Here is an 18,360-nt window from a genome sequence, read left to right as displayed (position 1 = left end):
GACGAGCGGCTGCCCGCTGCTGATTGGAAGGCTCTGCTATGCGGGATCCTGATTGGTTCCAGGGCCACTGATGGACAGGACCAGAGACCCATCGTCTTCAGCATAGTCCGGAAACTGCTGCTCTGGCCTGGGTTCTCAGAGGTACTTCACAGCTGGCTCAGATCTGACTGGGCTTGTGCGCCTTGCCGAAGGTAAAGGAATGATTTGGAGTTGCGGGCTAATCCTAGGCTGTGTAGTGAGAGGTTATCCTGGGCTACAGGAGACCCTGTCTCCAAAAAGGACACAAGAAAAAAACGGATTTATTCGCGGAAAATTGGGTGTGATGGCACACACAGCCTGTCATCTTAGAACTGGGGAAATGGAAGCAGGAGGACTAGAAGTTCAAGGCTAGTTACTATGAAACCTGTTGTGCGGCCAGCCAATCTAACGCTTCTCTCTCTCTCTCTCTCTCTCTCTCTCTCTCTCTCTCTCTCTCTCTCTCTCTCTCTCTCTCTCTCTCTCTCCTCCCCCCCGATATTTTTTTACTTACATTTCACATGTTACCCCCTTTCCTAGTTTCCCGTCCTTATCCCATTCCCCCCTCCTCCTTCTCCTCCTCCCTCTCCTCCTCCTCCTTCTATGAGGTTGTTCTCCACCCAACCACCTTCTCACTTCCCCGCCCTTACGTTCTCCTGGAGGGGGCTGGGGGTCCAGCCTTGGCAGGCCCTTAAGGCCATCCTCTGCTACATATGCAGCTGGAGCCATGGATCTGTCCGTGTGTACTCTTTGGGTAGTGGTTTAGTCCCTGGGAGCTCTGGTTGGTTGGTACTGTTGTACTTATAGAGAGCCAAGCCCTTCAGCTCCTTCAATCCTTCCCCTAACTCCTCCAATGGGACCCCATTCTCAGTTCAATGGTTGGCTGCTAGCATTCACCTCTGTATTTGTCATGCTCTGACAGAGCCTCTCAGGAGGCAGCTGTATCACACTCCTGTCAGCATGCACTTCTTGGCATCAGCAGTATTGTCTGTGTTTGCTGGCCGTATGTGTATGGGCTGGATCCCCAGGTGGGCCAGGCTCTATTGAATGGCCATTCCTCAGTCTCTGCTCCAAACTTTGTCTCCATATCTCCTATGAATATTTTTGTTCCCCCTTTTAGAAGGACTGAAGCATCCACACTTTGGTCGTTTTTCTTGAGCTTTACGTGGTCTGTGGATTAGCTTTGGGCTAATATCCAGTTTTACATGGTATGAGTGAGAGTGCACACCATGTGTTTTTTGTGATTGGGTTACTGTAGGGCTCTTCGGATTGCTCTTCACAGTGATCTCTTGCCCCGCTAGGTGCTCAGGTTCTGGCGAAGGTAGAGAGTTCAGGCAGGGAGGGAGAACAGCTTTCGCTGCCCCCGCTGCCCGCCTCCCGCTCCCCCACCCAGCTGCCCGCCCTTCTCCTTTGGGCGGCTTGGGCTGCTCAGGCCGGGCTGAGCCAGCAGGAGACTGACTAACCAGTGAGGAGCTTCTGGAGGTGATTTCGGCGGTGTTACAGCTCTTATGACAGAAGCTCTCAGGCGATGGAATAATTCCTGCACAGCTTTAATTCTGAACACGACCCTTAAGTACAGTTTTTTGGATGGGTCAGTGTCTGACAGCAGGTACTTCCTATTGGTTTGTCCTAAGAGCTTGGGAAGACTTCATCTACATATTTGGGGGCGTGGTCTTGTCTCTACTACTGCTCTGTTTTGAGCCTACTTGACCTGTGGTCACGTCCTCACCTATGGAGGAGGGGTTAGGGGTTTGCGTGACTGGTCTATCTCAAATCTCTGTACAGGGGTTTCGGGCGGGGGGGGGGCGGTGCTGCAGCTAGTGAGGCCCTGATCTAGCTGGGAATGCACCTGCTGTCCCTTTTAGGGGATTCGACCTGTTTTGACCAGGATTCAGGGTACCTTTCACAGCTCGCCATCCTGCAATTCCTCCTTTTACTTTTTTTAAACGAGAGGTGTCATTTGTAGTGAAAATTTTGGGTGGGATTTAAGTATCAAAGAAAACACTAAATAAGTGCCCCGACCCTCAGGGCAGTCCACCAGGATCTGGGGTCCACCTAGGAGAGAATGGGGGACAAGAGATGCAAAGAATAGACAGCAAGTCAAGAGGTCTGATCAAGCTGACAGTTTTTAATTTTTCTCAGGCAGAAGATATACTGGTAGAAGCAAAGTGTGGGGAGAGGTTAGCTAACCACAAAAGAATGGGCCTGACTCGATAACCAGGATATTGGCTGGGTAAATCTGTCAGTGGAGGGGAACAGTGGGGTGGGTTGCTTAGTGACCTGACCACCAGTGCCAAGTGACCTGACAACCAGATTTATTCTATCTATTGAATTCAAGCAGACCTGCAGGTGCAGGCCCAGGTATGGCTGCTTTGATCTAACCCAAGGCTAAAATACAATTGCTTTTTAACATGAAGGCTGCTTCCAACGTCTCCCCCTTTTTCTTTACTTATAAAACCGTGGTGGTAAAAACTCTTTGCTAGGGTGGGGATAGAGGCCTGACCTCTGGTATTCTTGGCTGGTGCTAACCCCCACATATGTTGCTTGGATACAAGGGCCCATGAAGCGGAAAACACCTAGCTCAGGCAAGGAAAGGCATAGGCAGGCCGGGTGGCCCCGGGCAGGACTTCAAGCCATGAGAGAGCCCCTCGGGACCTGTGTCTGTCTTAGGTTTAGCAAGACATTCTTATTTCTCCAGGCCTGTCATTGGATAAGGCAGCAGCTTATGGTGGCCCTCCTGACTTAGGCCTTAAATGGTCAGAGAATGTTGCTCTCTTACCCGTCATTGACTGTCCAGTTCAGCTCACAGGGGAGGCGGTTGGTAGCAAAGGACCCACCTAGATCAGTCATCTCAAGGCGATGACAGTGGACCTGCATAGGCCTAGCCTGAATGGTCTCGAGTTGTTTAATAAAAACCATGAGCTTGTTGAAAATCACGGGTCCCAGTGTAACCAAAAGCAAAATATTAATCAGGGATCCCACGAAGGGCATCAGAAGAGAAAACATAGATGATCTCCATCAATCATTCATGCAGTCAGGATTGTCCCTCAGGGGTCCAGGAGCTTTGTACAAAAGCATCCCCTTGCAGTGTCTCCTCTCACCCCTTAGCAAAGGTAGAAGGAGCTTTGCCACCAAGAAGACAGAAGGCCTGGGACGCCTCCCCTTATCTGGTCCAGGGGCGGAAATGCCCTTTCTTAGGTTGGATGGAGATGGGATGGAGGAGTGCCTGAGGTGGATTAGTGCCTTCATCATGTGCTTCCTGACCCTCCATTGCCAATCTATGATAATGAATCCATGTGGGTTTAGCTGATAAAGCATCTATTTGTCACTTTATGAAGCCTGTAAATCTATTAAGAGCCCAAGGGCCAAAAGAGAAGCAAAACCAGTCCTACTAGTGGTCCTAAAATGGAGGGTAATAAAGTGGTAAGCTGTGGGGAGGTTGAAAACCAATTCCGATACCAGCTCTTCATCTTTTTCTCTCTCTTTCTTTCTCTTTTCTAAGCCTTCTCTAACCTTCTTCATACCCTCACCCTGCCTGCCTTGTCTACACACAAGCGGCACTCTTCTTTGAGTGCTGCACAGAGCCCTCCTTGTTGTAAAAAGAGCAGATGGAGTCCTCTGCGATTCCGAAGGACCACTTCTGCGTGGGAAGAGAGGGAGTTGGACAGGTCGTCAACCCCTTGCTGGAGTCTTTGGACGTCAGCACCGATGGTAGCGCTGAATTCTTGATACCTAGATTTAGAGAGAACGAGTGAAGAGATACCTGTCCCTGCTTCCATGGCACCAAGGCCAAGGAGCACTGATGTGGTAATGGCAGAAATGGGTTCTCGTCGTTGATGGACCAAAGTGGAGGGTAGGTCAGAAGACTGACCCCAGAAATGAAAATATTCCTCTGAACGGTAGTAGATTAGGCGAGGGACTAATTGTACAAGAATGCAAAAGTCAGAATGTGGGGAAAATCCACAGAAAGGCAGGGAGTAAAGCCATCAAGGCAAACCCACCAGGCGTCATTAGAGGGCAGCAGGTATTGGCTATTTTTATCAGGGGCAAGGGTGAGATAAAAGGGTGGGCGTATTGTGAGGGGGAATCTATAAGGGTGACACAGAGGCCCAATCCAGAGACCTGGGAGAGGGACAAACCATTCCACTCTCCAGGTTGCCAGTGGCAACGTCGAGAGTCATTGGTGGGAAAAAAAATGTACCAGGAATAGCAATTCCCTCGAGGAAGGGTAGCTGAGAGTGATAACATAGCCAGCAATTGTCCACAAGGGGAGGTAGCATTAAGTGTAAGAAAGGTTTGATTTATTAGGGTAAGGACAAGGTTCTGGGGAGAAGAAACTGACAGTGTGGGAACATGGTTAGCAGGGTTAGGGGACTGAGTTTTGAAGGAGGTTGGAATGGGGGGGTACTAAGATGGGATTAGGCCCAATTGGTATTGGCTCAGAAGCATGGACGGGTTCCTTGAGAAGTTTTATGGTAAAAGTGAGACCTGTGTCCATCGCAGACTGATATAGACGGAGACCCCATGAGAAGCCCTGCGTCTAGTCTTTGCCCTTTGCATGGTCTGTGAATTTAATATCTAGGAGAAGACACCAGTCCAAGGTGGAAGGCTCACTGCCCCTACAGAGGGGATTGCAGTTGATATAGTTAGAGCGGGGAGAGAAATTGCTAGGCACTGTGATGTAATCCCAAGAAGAGGATGGTTCCCATGGTCTCGCATCTCCAGGTGGCACAGTAGTAATCTGACTCGAATCCACATTTATTGTCCCTGTTCAGGCACCAGTTGCCCTGACCCACAGGGCAGTCGACCAGGGTCTGGGGTCCACCTAGGAGAGAATGAGGGACAAGAGACACAAAGAACAGACAGCAAGTCAAGAGGACTGATCAAGCTGACAATTTTTAATTTTTCTCAGGCAGAAGATATACTGGTAGAAGCAAAGCGTGGGGAGGGGTTAGCTAACCACAAAAGAATGGGCCTGGCTCGATGGCCAGGATATTGGCTGAGTAATCTGTCAGGGGACACACACACACACACACACACACACACACACACACACACACACACACACACACAGACAGTAGGGTGGGTTGCTTAGTGACCTGACCACCAGTGCCAAGCGGCCTGACGACCAGATTTATTCTATCTATTGAATTCAAGCAGACCTGCAGGTGCAGGCCCAGGTATGGCTGCTTTGATCTAACCCAAGGCTAAAATACAATTGCTTTTTAACTTGAAAGCTGCTTCCAAAGTCTTGAGGCTGCTCCCAACAAATGGGCTGGAGGGGTAGTGCAAGTAAGCTAGAGTGGTAATGAGGGCTGAGGGTGGGGGTTGGGAGGACAAAGGATCATTGAACCAAGTAATTGTCCCGTGGGTTGTACAGTTTGGCTTTGGCAAGAGAGTTCATCTGTAGCTGAAAGGTACCAATCTGGATCTCAGCTGTCATCTGTAGATCTTATCGTGTGTGTCAAGAGTAATTAGTCAGGTGAGGTGTCTGGAGGAAGGCAGCTTTGTTGTCCCAGGCAGGTCTGAGGAGATGGCGCTCAGTCGTGCTTACCCCTGTGAGGTTACCTATCAGTCAGGGTCATCAGTCAGGATGATATTTTCTAGTTCCATCTATTTGCCTATGAATTTCATGAAGTTATTGTTTTTGATAGCTGAGTAGTATTCCATTGTGTGGATGTACCACATTTTTTTGTCTCCATATCTCTGTTGAAGGACATCTGGGTTCTTTCCAGCTTCTGGCTATTATAAATAAGGCTGCTATGAACATAGTGGAACATGTGTCCTTGTTATATGTTAGGGCATCTTTTGGGTATATGCCCAGGGGTGGTATAACTGGATCCTCAGGTAGTGCAATGTCCAGTTTTCTGAGGAACCTCCAGACTGATTTCCAGAGTGGTTGTACCAGTTTGCAATCCCATCAACAATGGAGGAGTGTACCTCTTTCTCCACATCCTCACCAACATCTGCTGTCACCTGAGTTTTTAATCTTAGCCATTCGGACTGGTGTGAGGTGAAATCTCAGCGTTGTTTTGACTTGCATTTCCCTAATGACTAAGGATGTTGAACATTTCTGTAGGTACTTCTCAGCCATTCGATATTCCTCAGCTGAGAATACTTTGTTTAGCTCTGTACCCCATTTTTAATAGCGTTCTTTAGCTTTCTGAAGTCTAACTTCTTGAGTTCTTTGTATATTTTGGATATAAACCCTCTATTGGATGTGGGATTGGTTAAGATCTTTTCCCAATCTGTTGGTAGCCATTTGTCCTAATGACATTGTCCTTTGCCTTACAGAAGCTTTGCAGTTTTATGAGGTCCTATTTGTTGATTCTTAATCTTAGAGCATAAGCCATTGGTGTTCTGTTCAGGAAATATTCCCCAGTGCCCATGTGTTCAAGGCTCTTCCCCACTTTCTCTTTCTTAGTTTGAGTGTATCTGGTTTGATGTGGAGGTCCTTGATCCACTTGGACTTAAGCTTTGTACAGGGTGATAAGCATGGATCGATCTGCATTCTTTTACATGCTGACCTTCAGCTGATCCAGCACCATTTGTTGAAAATGCTATCTTTTTTTCATTGGATGATTTTACTCCCTTGTTAAGGATAAAGTGACTATAGGTGTGTGGGTTCATTTCTTTTTTTTTTTTTTTCGGAGCTGGGGACCGAACCCAGGGCCTTGCGCTTGCTAGGCAAGTGCTCTACCACTGAGCTAAATCCCCAACCCCGTGGGTTCATTTCTAGGTCTTCAGTTCTATTCCACTGATCTATCTGCCTGTCTCTGTACCAATAGCATGCAGTTTTTATCACTACTGCTCTGTAATACTACTTGAGGTTAGGGATGGTGATTTCCCCCCCAAAAGTTAGTTCTTTATTGTTAAAAATAGTTTTTGCTATCCTGGGTTTTTTGTTTTTCCAAATGAATTTGCAAATTACTCTTTCTAACTCTGTGAAGAATTGAGTTGGAATTTTGATGGGGATTGCATTGAATCTGTAGATTGCTTTTGACAAGATGGCCACTTTTACTATATTAATCCTGCCAATCCATGAGTATGGGAAATCTTTGCATCTTCTGAGATCTTCCTCAATTTCTTTTTTCTTTATTTTTTTTTTTTTTTTTTTTTTTTTTTTCAGAGCTGGGGAGACCCAGGGTCTTTGCAAGTTGAGCTAAATCCCCAACCCCTCAATTTCTTTCTTCAGAGACTTGAAGTTCTTGTCATACAGATCTTTCACTTGCTTGGTTAGAGTCACACCAAGGTATTTTATATTGTTTGTGACTATTGTGAAGGGTGTCATTTCCCTAATTTCTTTCCTGGCCTTTTTATACTTTGAGTAGAGGAAGGCTACTGATTTTTTTGAGCTAATTTTATATCCAGTCACTTTGCTGAAGTGGTTTAACAGGTTTAGGAGTTCTCTGGTGGAACTTTTGGGGTCACTTAAGTATACTATCATATTATCTGCAAATAGTGATATTTTGACTTCTTCCTTTCCAATTTGTATCGCTTTGACTGCTTTTGTTGTCTAATTGCTCTGGCTAGGACTTCAACTGCTATATTGAATAAGTAGGGAGAAAGTGGGCAGGCTTGTCTAGTCCCTGACTTTAGTGGGGTTGCTTTAAGTTTCTCTCTATTCAGTTTGAAGTTGGTTATTGGTTTGCTGTATATTGCTCTTACAATGTCTAGGTATGGGCCTTGAATTCCTGATCTTTCCAACACTTTAACCATGAAGGTGTGTTGAATTTTTCAAATACTCTGTCAACATCTAATGAGATGATCATGTAGTTTTTATTTTTGAGTAGATTACATTGATGGGTTTCCGTATATTGAACCATCCCTGCATTTCTGGGATGAAGCTTACTTGATCATGGTAAATGATTGTTTTGATGTGTTTTTGGATTAAGTTTGCCAGAATTTTATTCAGTATTTTTGCATAGATATTCATGAGGGAAATTGGTCTGAAGTTCTCTTTCTTTTTAGGGTCTTTGTGTGGTTTAGGTATAAGCATAATTGTAGCTTCAAAGAATGAAGTAGGTAGTGTTCCTTCTGTTTCTATTTTGTGGAATAGTTTGAAGAGTATTAGTATTATGTCTTCTTTGAAGATCTGATAGAATGGTGCACTAAACCTATCTGGTTCTGGTTTTTTGTTTGTTTGTTTGTTTTTTGTTTTTGTTTTTGTTTTGGTTGGGAGACTTAATGACTGCTTCTATTTCTTTAGGGATTATGGGACTGTTTAGATGGTTTATCTGAACCTGATTTAACTTTGGTTAAATATCCACTGTGCTGAAGTGGTTTATCAGGTTTAGGAGTTCTCTGGTGGATTTTTGGGGTCACATAAGTACACTATCATATCATCCGCAAATAGTGATATTTTGACTCCTTCCTTTCCAATTTGTATCCCTTTGACCGCTTTTGTTGTCTGATTGCTCTGCCAGATTTTCTAGTTTTGTTGAGTCTAGGTTTTTGTAGTACATTCTCATAGTTTTTTTGAATTTCCTCAATCTCCCTTTTCATTTCTGATTTTGTTCATTTGGACACACTCTCTGTGCCCTCTGGTTAGTCTGGCTAAGGGTGTATCTACCTTGTTGATTTTCTCAAAGAACCAGCTCCTGGTTGGTTTTTTTTTTTTTTTCTTTCCTTTTTTGTATAGTTGTTTTTGTTCGTACTTGTTTGATTTCAGGTCAAGTTTGATTATTTCCTGCTGTCTACTCTTGGGCGTATTTGCTTCTTTTTTTGTTCTAGAGCTTTCAGGTGTGCTGTCAAGCTGTCAGTGTATGCTCTCTCCAATTTTTTTTGGAGGCACTCAGAGGCATGAGTTTTCCTATTAATACGGCTTTCATTGTATCCCATATGTTTTGGTATGCTGTGCCTTAAGTTTCTTTAAATTCTTAAAAGTCTTTAATTTCTTTCTTTATTTCTTCCTTGACCAAGTTGTCATTGAGTAGAGCATTGTTCAGCTTCCATGTGTATGTGGGCTTTCTGTTGTCTTTGTTGTTATTGAAGACCTGCCTTAGTCCGTGGTGATCTGATAGGATGCATGGGATTATTACGGTCTTCTTGTATCTATTGAGGACTGTTTTGTGACCAATTCTATAGTCAGTTTTGGAGAATATACCACGAGATTCTAAGAAGAAGGTATATTCTTTAGTTTCACTGTGTCTCTCTTTAGTTTCTGTTTCCATGATCTGTCCATTGATGAGAGTGGGGTGTTGAAGTCTCCCACTATTATTGTGTGTGGTACAATGTATGCTTTGAGCTTTAGTATAGTTTACTTTATGAATGTGGGTGCCCTTGCATTTGAAGCATAGATGTTCAGAATTGAGAGTTCATCTTGGTACATTTTTCCTTTGGTGTGTATGAAATGTCCTGTCTTTTTTTTTTTTAAAGATTTATTTATTTATTTTATGTTTATGAGTACACTGTAGCTATCTTCAGACACACCAGAAGGGGGCATCGGATCCCATTTCAGATGGTTATGAGCCACCATGTGGTTGCTGGGAATTGAACTCAGGACCTCTGGAAGAGCAGTCAGTGCTCTTAACTGCTGAGCCATCTCTCCAGCCCCCTGAAATGTCCTTTCTTATCTTTTTTGATAAATTTTGGTTGAAGGTCGATTTTATTCGAAATTACAGTGGCTACTCCATCTTGTTTCTTGGGACCGTTTGCTTGGAAATTTTTTTCCCAACCTTTAACTCTTAGGTAGTGTCTGTCCTTGTCACTGAGGTATTTTTCCTGAATGCAGCAAAATGCTGGGTCCTGTTTATGTATCCAGTTTTTTCGTCTATGTCTTTTTATTGGGGAATTGAACCCGTTGATGTTAAGAGATATTAAGGAATAGTGACTGTTGTTTCCTGTTATTTTTGTGGTTAGCAGTGGAATTATGTTTGTGTGGCTCTCTTCTTCTGAGTTTGTTGCAAGGAGATCATTTTCTTGCTTTTTCTTGTTTCCCTCCTTGTGTTGGAGTTTTCCATCTATTATTCTTTGTAGCGCTGGATTTGTGGAAAGATATTGTGTAAATTTGGTTTTGTCATGGAATATCTTGGCTTTTCCATCTATGTTAATTGAGAGTTTTGCTGGCTATAGTAACCTGGGCTAGCATTTGTGTTCTCTTACATCTGTCCAGGATCTTCTGGCTTTCATAGTCTCTGGTGAGAAGTCCGGTGTGATTCTGCTAGGTCTGCCTTTATATGTCACTTGACCTTTTTCTCTTACTGCTTTTAATATTCCTTCTTTGTTTTGTGTACTTGGTGTTTTGACTATTATGTGATGGGAGGAATTTCTTTTCTGGTCCAATCTGTTTGGAATTCTGTAGGCTTCTTGTATATTCACGGGCATCTCTTTCTTCTGGTTAGGAAAGTTTTCTTCTATAATTTTGTTGATGATATTTCCTGGTCCTTTAATTTGTGAATCTCCGCTCTCTTCTATACCTATTATCCTTCATTTCGGTCTTCTCATTGTGTCCTGGATTTCCTGGATGTTTTGGGTTAGGAGCTGTTTGTTTTTCGCATTCTCTTTGTCTATTGTGTCAATGTTTTCTATGGTGTCTTCTGCCCCTGAGATTCTCTCTTCAATCTCTTGAATTCTGTTAGTGATGCTTGCATCTATGACTCCTCATCTCTTTCCTAGGTTTTCTTTTTTTTTTTGGTTCTTTTTTTCGGAGCTGGGGACCGAACCCAGGGCCTTGCGCTTCCTAGGCAAGCGCTCTACCACTGAGCTAAATCCCCAACCCCTTTCCTAGGTTTTCTATCTCCAGAGTTGTCTTCCTTTGTGACTTCTTTATTGGTTCTATTTCCATTTTTAGATCCTGGATGGTTTTGTTCAATTCCTTCACCTGTTTGGTGGTGTTTTCCTGTGACTCTTTAAGGGATTTTTGTGTTTCCTCTTTAAGGGCTTCTACTTGTTTACCTGTGTTCCTTTCTTTAATTGAATTATTTATGTTCTTCTTAAAGTCCTCTGTCATCATCATGAGATGTGATTTTATATGCAAATCTTGCTTTTCAGAACTGGGTTCTGATGATGCCACGTAGTCTTAGTTTGTGTTGCTTAGGTTCCTGTGCTTGCCTCTTGCCATGTGGTTATCTGACGTTATTTGGTCTTGCTGACTCTGACAGGAGCTTTTCCCTCCTGTGGGCCTGTGGGCCTGTGAGCCAGACTGTGAACCTGTAAGCCTGTGGGCCCGTGAGCCCGTGGGCCCGTGCGCCCGTGGGCCGGTGGACCTGTGGGGGCCCGTGGGGGCCTGTGGGCCTGTGGGCCTGTGAGCCTTTGAGCCTGTGGCCCGTGGGCCCGTGGGCCCGTGGGCCCTTGAGCCTGTGGCCTGTGGGCCCGTGGGCCTGTGGGCCTGTGATCTTAGGTGTGAGAATGCTCCTGAGAGACCAGCTTTCTCAGGGCAGGTTTTGGGTCTGGAGCACTGTGGGAAAGCCTTAGCTCTGGTTGCAGATGAAGACCTGGAGGGTCCTGTTCTAGGCCTCTCTGAGGTTCCTGGGCCCCATGAACTACAGTTTCTCTCCTTGGACAGTCAATGGAGAGAAAGTGGGGCCCCACCTGTGGGCTGTGGGCTTAAGAGGAAGAGCGCTGCTGGCAAACCAGCTCTCTGAGGGCGGGTTTTGTGTTCCAGGGCTGTGGGACAGCCTTAGCTCTAGGCGCGGATGAGACTGGAAGGGACTTAAAGTCGTCTTCTGTTCCTGCACTTTGGTAGTCTCCACCGCAGGATGATAGCTCTGAGCAAGTCTCTGCGTTTCTCCTTCCAGGAGCTTTTGCCGCCTGACTGCCCTGGCTGCTCTATGCTGGGCAGTGTGGAAAGCTTCTTCTCTAGTCTTTCTCTCTTATAAGGCTAACCCCCTCTGGGTTTTCCTATCCTCAGCCTTCCGCTTTTCAGCAATAGAATCATACTGCCTTTCTTCCAAGCCAACGATTTGTTCCTCAGTAAGTGGCCTATGGCTGCTTCCTGGGTCCTCCTCCTCACCCTCCACAGGATTCTCGAACTCTGGTCAAGTGCTCTCTCTTCTTAGGCATGTTCTAAAATACTTTGATCCTCCACCCGCTCCTTGCAGCCGACCCACTTCCTGGCGGTGGAGCAGCCCGAAGCATCCCCATCGCAGCTGCTCCTCCTCCAGCCCTGAACCTGCCGGGCGGAGCAGCTGCGGACTTCCGCACGCACCGGCCAGAGCTCCGCAGATGGTGACGCAGGGAACAAAGGCCGCCGCTAAGCCCTTGGGTGAGGGACAAGCGCAGGACCATCCGGTGCTGGGTCTTCGGCATGGCCTGCTTGCCATCTGCCTGAGCCTTCACCATCCCTGGCCGCGGGAGGCTCGCGCTGCCACGCCCCCTGCCCGAGTCTTTTCTTGTTCCTCATTTTAGTCTTCATGGTCTCTTTGATCTTGATCTTTCAGAGAGAGTGAAACTATGTGTTCTGGACAAGACATAGCTGCACCAGATCAAGCCAGTTCAAACTCCAGCATAGATGGGAGAGGAGTATCCTAAGGCCTACCCCAGCTGGCGGAAGTATTGGCAGACGATGGCTGCTGAGGGAGAGTCACTTTTTGTTAGCGATGTGGCTGTTGGCAGGTTGCCCATTACCCTGCCCCCCAGTGAATGTTCCCACACCCACACGCATTGGTTAGTCTTGGCATTATTAATAATCACTATAAAAGTAAAAACAATAGCCCCCTTTTCAGCCCCTGCAGGCTGTGCTTTCCATGTCCAAATACCCCCTCCTGTATATATAAATTAAATATATTAAAGATAAAATCTTGGGCCGCAGAGATGACGCACTGACTGCAGTTCAGTTCCCAGCACCACATCAAAAGGTTTACAGCTCTGCAACTCCAAGGGATTTGACAACCTCTGACTCTGTGGGCACCTTCATTCATGTGCACAAACTACTTCCCTATACACACAATTCATAATTATAAATACTCAGTCTTTAAAGCTAAAAGTGTTTTTAAAAAAGACTAGATTTGCTTAAAGAGTAGTGTCAGCATTTCATCGGTGGTCGCGTGTCAGCACACAGAGCAAACCATGAACGGGGATGCTCTAAAACCAATTAAAGCCACTACCACACTCCATTATTTATAGAAAAGGACAAGCAGGAGTGACTTGTACTAAGATGTAAAGTTAAAAATGAATGAAATTAAGGAGGTTGACAGGAATGGTAAGAAAAAGGGAAAACAAAACAAAAAAAAAAAAGAAAAAGGGAAAACACTGCAAAGGTAAAAGGGCATCCGGTGTTGTTGTAGTGTGAACATATCTTTTATTTGCCTGAATTGTCATCTCTGAGGATCAGTGCCTCTGTCTGCTACCCTAGACCTAGTCATGAAAGCTTCTAGTCCATACAACCTTATCTAGGCCTAGAATGTTTTCAGACTCAGATTTCCTGCTGAATAAGTCCACACTTCCTAGCTTTTTCTGAGTTCTGGCTGGCCGATTTATCTCAGCTGTTCTGGTCCAACTCCTCTCCAAGCTGACTGATTCAATCTGTCCTCTCTGTGCTTTTCCTGCATTGCTTTGTTTGGCCTCAAACTGAGAGACCTGAGTTAGCCAGAGTCAGGCTGTGACTCCATGACAGGCTGCAAGTTGGCACTTTGGGAGACTAGGCCTAAGTTTCTGTTTCCCAGGAACCACTGGTCAGCCACCCCCAGCTGCAGGCACTGATCTTAGGATGCCGTGCCACCCAGAGCCCTAACCAGTAACAAAGACACCCTGAAGATACAGCCAACCAATCAAGAGAAAGTAAGTCACCCATCCTACCCTAACAGGCTTTACATGACCCTACAAAGCAGATACTGTGTCTCCATTCTCAAATGGGTAATTCCTGCAAGCAGGAGATGCTGTTGAATAAGCACTTTGCCTTCTGCATACTATTTGAGTCCAGGGTCTCATTCTTCAGTGATTCTCAGACCCTCACAAAGCCAACTCTGGCAATATGTTCTAATCTCCTGGCTCATTCTCTATTCAACCTGTCTCTCTAAAACTCTCCTGGTAAAACCGCCTCCCCTCTCTCTGCACTGCACCTCAAGTCGCTTCCCTTCCTCTCTGTTCTCATGAGAGTTGGGCATTTCCGATCGTCAAATCTGTCTCTGCGTTGTCACTTGTCTGCCACTTAATTAGACATCACATGGGTGCTTCCTTCTACAAACTCACTTTACCTTCATTGTTTGGAATTAAAGGTGTGTCCTAAGGGTTAGTCTGAATTCCAGCCTGAGGGATTAAAGGTGTGAGCAGGGACTCTTCTTAAGTAAATAGCACAATATCCAGGGTCACAGCCTGATCAAATATCCTGCGACCCTGGGGACTGGCAAGACAGCTGAGCTGCTTCCTTTCAGCTCTGAGCTCACCATAGTCAGGACATCCCTCCAGGTGTCCGTGGGATAGGATCTGTTCCGTTAATGAATGGGCTCAGCCTGACCTGGAAGTCAAGGGATGGTGGACAATTGACCCACATCTTCATTGAATATATTAGTGAGAATATGAAGCCTGTGTTGGAGGAGACACCCTAAATAGAACATCCGACGATCTGCTGGCACTGCAGAGTCAAACGAGTGACATCACTGCACTGCCAGCAAGAGGTAGTCTGGAGAAATCCCAAGAGCTGCCACGCCAGAGGAGGCAAGGATCCTCAGTTAAAGATAAATAGTTCCTCTAAGAATGATTCAGGGGCTGGAGAGATGGCTCGGTGGTTAAGAGTACTGGTTAATTTTCTGGAAGACATAGCTCAGTTTCCAGTGTTAAGGTAGAAAAGACCAGTTATTAAATACTCGTTTATTGATTTATTTAGTGATGTACTTAACATTTGACCTTAGCCAAAAGGCCGAGAAGCGACAGTGACTTACTTAAAACACTGCTCGCACCGCCCATTGCCAAGAATGACTTCACTCACTACCTGGAACAGAATGACCTGGAGAAATAGAAGCCAGCAGGTTCCCGAAACAGCCTGCTGACTGCCCATACACTTCATCAAATCCCGCTTGCTCTCCTACCCTGGACCCAGGATCAAAGCCTTCAGGAGCTATCCTAGGTTCAGGCCACCAGTGACATCTCTCTTCTGTAATGCCAGGGAAATGTAATGATCCCCACCAAACGGACGAACGCCAATCCGATACAGTCACTGTAGGGCCTTTTTATTGGAGTTAGCTTGGGCCCTCAGTGCACCACCGTCACACAGGACAGTTTTGGTGATGAGGAGCCCCGAATGTCTCTCTGGTCAAGTCTTTACAGTGAGCAGCAGGTAGTGGGCGGTGAGTGTGCAAGCATCTAATTGGGAAGTTACTATGGCCTTTAACATAATTGGCTGGTGCAGGGAGTCATATCATAAACTTAAGTTTTGCTTCTCTCTGCATTGCTAGTCTTTAGGCAGGGGGCTGGCTTATAGCCTGGGGGTGCGGTTTGTTAGGGGACACAGGTCTTGTGGGTTAGCCTAAAGACTGGAGCTAGGCTCAGGTTCTGTTAGGGGTTGGTTTGCCTGAGTTTAAACTTAGGTCAGATTCCCTAAAATGGAGTCTGAGCGTAAAAGATTTGGCCTCTCACTTCCACTCTCATTGGTGTTAGAATGCATTCTAGAAAGGAATGCAATGGATACATGTATTCTCCTTAATGGCTGGTGGTTATCAGTCCCAAGGCTGCTGTGTGCTTGGTGGTACATTTGGGAGAGCTCGCATCCTTCCTGTGCAACTTTGCATGATTAGCTTCCTGCTGACTCCAGCCTAGTTGGAGAAGGTTTCTTCTGCCTTTGTCCCAGTCCCCTCTGAAACAGTATAAGATGCTGTATTTCTTACTACACTTGCTTTGTCTGAGCCATTGGCACAGCAAGACCCCATCCTAACTTTCCTATCTTCCTTATTTTTCTTATCTCTGTGCCTCCCCCATCAAGTACCTGTCACTCAGCCTTCACTGTCGCTGTGCAGATATGGTACAGGGTATCTCACACCCAGGTAAGGAGGAAAATCTAAGCAGCTAGGAACCCTGTGAATGCTTTTATTTCTGCCACTGTAAGAAGCTTACCAACTTGGTGTCCCCGCCAGCGGGGACCCAGTTATTCAGGGTCCCGAAGGGGCGCTACCCTTGGGCCTAAATGGGGGGCGAGAGAAGAAGGAGACCAAGCAAGATTCTGTTGTCAAGGTCTCGTTTATTGGGATGAACGTTACAGCTTTTAAGGCTTTCAGGTAGGGGGAGGACCTTTGTGAAATATGAAGGAGGGGGAGATGAGGTATAGGCAGTGATAGCTGGAGGCAAAAGAGGTCAGGTGGTGGAGACACTGGGTGTAGACTGAGGAGATAACTGGTATCTGCTCGAGCTGAGGCATCCCTTGAATGTTATCTTCCTGTGCCGTAAATTCATGGGAGAGGCTTTGTCCAACAATCTTAAGACTTATGGCAGTCATCTTAGGGGTGAGTCTCTGTGGCCAAACAGCCCAAAGTCACCTAGCCACTTTGAGCCATGCAGTCAAAAAGCGGCTAGGCCCAAATCCAATATGGCTCCGTGCAACTTGGGGTCTCATTTTTCACCATTCAGATTCACCTGAAGGTTCTGACTTTTGTTGTATTTCTGACATTATTTTAGACACAAAAGTATGCCCAGTGAATATCTACTGATTCCCCACAATCAACCTGGTGTCTCACAGCTACAGTCCTTACTTAGCAGAGACCTCACAAGCTCAGGGCTCAGTCCCACCACTGTCCAGGACTCAGGATAAGAAGATAAGAAAAAGTAAGGAGACATAGAATGGAAAAAAAGTCCCTTACTCTATGGTCAGGTTGAAGTTTGTCATTTGTTAAAAGTCAAGAAATTTGGCAGAACACAATTGATCATAAAGACTGCTTTCATAGACAATATTTTTATATAGACATTTCAAGACTATTTAAAATATTTTTTTAATTATCTATATATATGCTTGTCTTTGAATGCATGCAGCTGCCCACAGAAGCCAGTAGAGGGTGGTGTATCCCAGTATAGAAGGTCGTGTGCCATCTAATGTGGGTGCAAGGAATTCAGCTTGGCTGCTGTGAGCACTGTGCACTCTTACCATTAAGCCATTTCTCCAGTCCCCAAAGTTAAAATACAAATGATGACGGGATAGAGCCTAACTTTACTATTTTCTCAGATTTAAACCTTTATAGTGAGAATTCTGGAATTTTGGTTTCTTAAAAATAAAACACATAAGGGGTTGGGGATTTAGCTCAGTGGTAGAGCACTTGCCTAGCAAGCGCAAGGCCCTGGGTTCGGTCCCCAGCTCCGGAAAAAAAAAAAAAGAATTAAAAAAAAATAAAACACATAAGACTATGTTTTTAATTCCAGGTGAGCTTTAAAAACACAAGAATATAGGATGTTTTCATTATAGCCCAGGTGTGGGGACATGGGCCTCCTCACAGCAGCTGTGATCTGCCTCGTGTTCTAACAGAGGCAGTTCTGCCAGGTGCAGACAGCTTCTGCGATTGCGTGACATTTGGGATTGTGTAAATTGGGTTGGTGCTTGTTCAGAGAGGTTGGTTGTGGTTTGTTAGTAGTCAATGCTCAAAGAAAAGAGAAATTAGTAGCGATGGGGGAGGAGTAAAGGGTAGGAAAAAGAAGAACCCACAAAGTAGCATAGACTGACTACAAACAAAAAGAAATTAGATTCAGGGATCTCTTTCTCCTATCCCTTCTATCTAGTGATGAGGGCAAAGCTGGAGGGCGGGGATGGGGGGGGTTAAAGGGTGGAAAAAAGAATCCACAAAATAACAAAGGTCAGCTACATTTGCCCTAAGTGATCGACTGTAGGGGGTCTGTCACTTGATTTCCTCTAGGTGGGTAGGGGAACTAGAGGATCTTTGCTCTAATAGTACCCAAGAACATTTTTTTGTGTATGTAGTGCAGGACAATCATGTTAGGCTCTTCTACTGTGCTGTGTTGTCATTCCTCTAAGTATTTCTTACATGAAAAAGAATATTGTGGCAGTATGAATGAAAATGGTCCCCATAAGTTGACGTATTTAAAGGCTCGGCTCCGAGTTAGTGAAACTGCTTGGTAAGAGTTACCATCTGCCTTGTTAAGAGTTGTGTCACTGGGGTGGGCTTGAGATTTCAAGTCCTTGCCATTTCCGGGTGAGCTTTAAGCCAGGCTCTGTGTCTCTTCCTGCTGCCTGTGGATCCGTAGGATGTCATACAGGTGAAGGCAGGTACAAGATAGAACGAGGCCTGTCATTGGACAAGAAGGAAGGATGGGTGGGAGAAAGATTGATGGAAGAGGAAAGTGGAAAGGAAAGGGACTGGCAGAGGTCACCGAGAGAACATGGAGGCTGATGTTAAGATTCCACTCTGTGCCTTTACAGTTTGTAATGAATGTTCTTAAGGGATGGATGTGTGTCTGGGTGGGAAATTATAT

The 18,360-nt window shown here is 45.5% G+C and overlaps 1 long non-coding RNA gene across 1 annotated transcript; it reads left to right on the top strand.

Moving 5' to 3' along the window:
• The first annotated feature begins 115 nt into the window (after window positions 1–115).
• LOC116914465 lies at window positions 116–3,684 on the top strand. The gene is made up of 3 exons (XR_004389748.1): window positions 116–191; window positions 2,158–2,248; window positions 3,518–3,684. It is a non-coding gene; the product is annotated as an uncharacterized LOC116914465 (long non-coding RNA).
• Window positions 3,685–18,360: the final 14,676 nt, after the last annotated feature.

Source organism: Rattus rattus, chromosome 13, assembly GCF_011064425.1.
Source record: "Rattus rattus isolate New Zealand chromosome 13, Rrattus_CSIRO_v1, whole genome shotgun sequence".
Lineage (NCBI taxonomy): Eukaryota > Metazoa > Chordata > Mammalia > Rodentia > Muridae > Rattus > Rattus rattus.
This window is presented reverse-complemented; position numbering and strand designations above follow the sequence as displayed.